Genomic DNA, 2,901 nt, shown 5'->3' with positions numbered 1-2,901 from the left:
CCACTTCATTTGATTTCAATTATTTGGCTCCAGAAGAACTATATTGGATTGCCAGAACAATGGGAAGCAACCAAGATGCCAACATGGAGTACAATTTAACATGGTCGTTTCCTGTTGATTCTGGATTCAAATACCTTGTTAGGCTTCATTTCTGCGAGATCTCCATGGAGGTAACTAAGGTCAACCAAAGGGTGTTCAACGTGTATATCAACAACCAAACAGCAGAGGAGAGAATGGATTTGGTTGCTTTGGTTGGTGCACCATTTGTTGCCTTCTACAAAGACTATGTTGTTATGGTTCCTAGGGAAAGCGAGAGGAGGAGAAATATGTCGATTGCGCTTCACCCAAACATAGCATCAAAACCCAAGTTTGCTGATGCCATCTTGAATGGCATAGAGATCATCAAGTTAAGTGACAGTAATTTTAATCTTGCAGTTAGTTTCCCATTGAAAGAGGAACACCAAAAGAAGAAGAAGAAAGCTCCACTTGTGATTGTTCTTGCTTGTACTTCAGCCGTTACTTTTGCGTTGTTTATTGCTATTTATGTTCTTATCCATCAATCTTGTAAGAAACAAAACAGGGAAAATCTTCAAGTACTCTCTTTGAATGCTACTAGAGAAAATTACAAAAATATGCAAGTAAAAATGACCTCAGGTCATCAGTGCTACCAATTCACATTAGCAGAGATTATCATAGCCACTGACAACTTCAAGGAAGATCAAGTGATTGGGGAGGGAGGCTTTGGAAAGGTGTACAAAGGCATAATAAATGATGGAGTCACTCCTTGCGCTATAAAGCGATGCAAAAAAGGTTCGCATCAAGGATTTAAGGAGTTTCAAAATGAGATAAGCCTTTTCACATTTTGTCACTTGAATGTGGTGTCACTCGTAGGCTTCTGCCAAGAGGAGAATGAATTGATACTTGTGTATGAATACATGGCTAATGGCAGTCTTTGTGATCATTTATACAAGAAACAGAACCAGCCACTTTCATGGAATCAGAGACTGAAGATTTGTGTTGGCGCGGCACGAGGACTACATTATTTGCATACTGGCACAAGGCAGCCAATCATTCATCGCGATATCAAGTCAGCCAACATATTGCTGGATGATCACTTGGTGCCTAAGATTTCTGATTTCGGGTTATCAAGAATCATTCCCTTCTCCTCCCACACCCATGTTACCACTGAGGTGAAGGGTACTTTTGGATACTTAGATCCAGAGTACTACAAGAGGAGAAAATTGACTGAAAAATCTGACGTCTATTCGTTCGGCGTGGTTTTGTTTGAAGTGTTGTGTGGAAGACCAGCAGTGAAACGTGTCGAAGTAGAAGAGCAAAGTGAGAAGGTTGGTTTGGCGGAATGGGCCTTGCATTGCCACCAATGTAGAAGCATTGAACATCTAGTTGATGCGAAATTAGAAGGAAAGATCAGATCAGAATGCTTGGTGGCATTTGTAGAAATTGGCATCCAATGTTTGAGTCATAGGAGTGTAGAAAGGCCAACAATGGGAGATGTTCTTAGTAAATTGGAGGATATCTTGTCTTTGCAGGAGAGTTCTGAGGATCAAGAAATAACCATGTGAAATAAAATATCTGGTGAAAAAGAACAGTTACATACTTACATGTAATACCATAGTATATGCAATTAGTATTACATCTAATTCATTCATTTTTTGGGATATCTATTGTTCAGTATATAACTTGATTCACAGGGTACATTTTCTTTACTTCTCTCTTTCTCTTATTCTTGAAATTCCTTAACTGCGGAAATAGGCATTGTAGTTTAGACTTGAACTTCGATTGTTAAACCTGAATCAGGTGCATATAGTTTAAGTTCATAATTTGAACTTCCAATGAGGACAATCCGCTTATATGATTTATCTCATATTAAGGAAATTTATTACGATATGAAGAGCAAGAGGTTAGTAACGTATTTTGCTGTAAGAACAACGTTTTTCTTCATTTTAATAGACAAATTTAATTATATTTGAATATCAACGTGTTTTTTGATCATTTTTCTTTCTGCTTATGAAAATAAATAGCAACAGCTGATTTGGATATCATAAATTGGCTTTTGTGCTTATTCAAATATGTGTAAGAACCTAAATTGTCTATGATGCTAAACAAATGTGTGCCTTATCCAAGAGAATGAGATGATTCTACAGTTGTTTGGAACCAAAGCGAGTAATTTATTCATTGTGATTGGCAAATCTGCAATGTGATTTCGTTGGACCCTCCATTGTTATTCTCTAGTAATAACGTTAAAAATAATATATATATATATTTTCATTCAAATGTGGACTTTGGATAGTCCATTAGTCTTTTATGATGATTGGATATTTCAAGTTGGAAACCATATTGTGCGTTCCACTGTTTATGTCTTGAATTCCTCATCCTATCCTATACTCCATATTAAATATTAATATGATATATGATATATGAACAGCAAGTTGATAAGCACACTTTGTTTTTTTTCTTCTCCGACAGAGAAAGTCATCGTTGTCGGCAGAGTATTCAAATAGCTGATATTTGTTATCATTCACGTGCCAACTGTAGTCATTTAATTGATTGTATTGAAAAATCAAACCACGTTATTAGGACAATGCGGAAGGTGCCCAACTACAAGAAGCTTTAGGGCTAATCAGTAATCACTCTTATTAGAATCCATGATATCTTCATAAAACACAAGCACAATGGAGAAAAATATGCACACAGTGACATGGAGTATGCACATTTTTGTTACAATTTTTAATCTTTTGCAATTACAAGTATTTACTCTTGCTGATAGAGGCACTTATGTGCCTTCAGAGAACATTGTTATTAACTGTGGCTCAAGTGCATCAGAAGTTACAGAATATGATGGTAGGAACTGGACTGGTGATGCAAGCACCACCAAGTCGT

General features: G+C 36.7%; 2 pseudogenes; both read left to right on the top strand.

The window, feature by feature from the left end:
• The window catches only part of LOC107640709, a 2,830-nt pseudogene extending 887 nt beyond the window's left edge, over nt 1–1,943 (top strand).
• Nucleotides 2,584–2,901, top strand: part of LOC107640710 — a 2,875-nt pseudogene continuing 2,557 nt past the window's right edge.

Source organism: Arachis ipaensis, chromosome B05, assembly GCF_000816755.2.
Source record: "Arachis ipaensis cultivar K30076 chromosome B05, Araip1.1, whole genome shotgun sequence".
In the NCBI taxonomy this organism is placed as follows: Eukaryota; Viridiplantae; Streptophyta; class Magnoliopsida; order Fabales; family Fabaceae; genus Arachis; species Arachis ipaensis.
The sequence above is the reverse complement of the archived record's forward strand: the minus strand, read 5'-3'. Positions and strand labels throughout refer to the sequence as shown.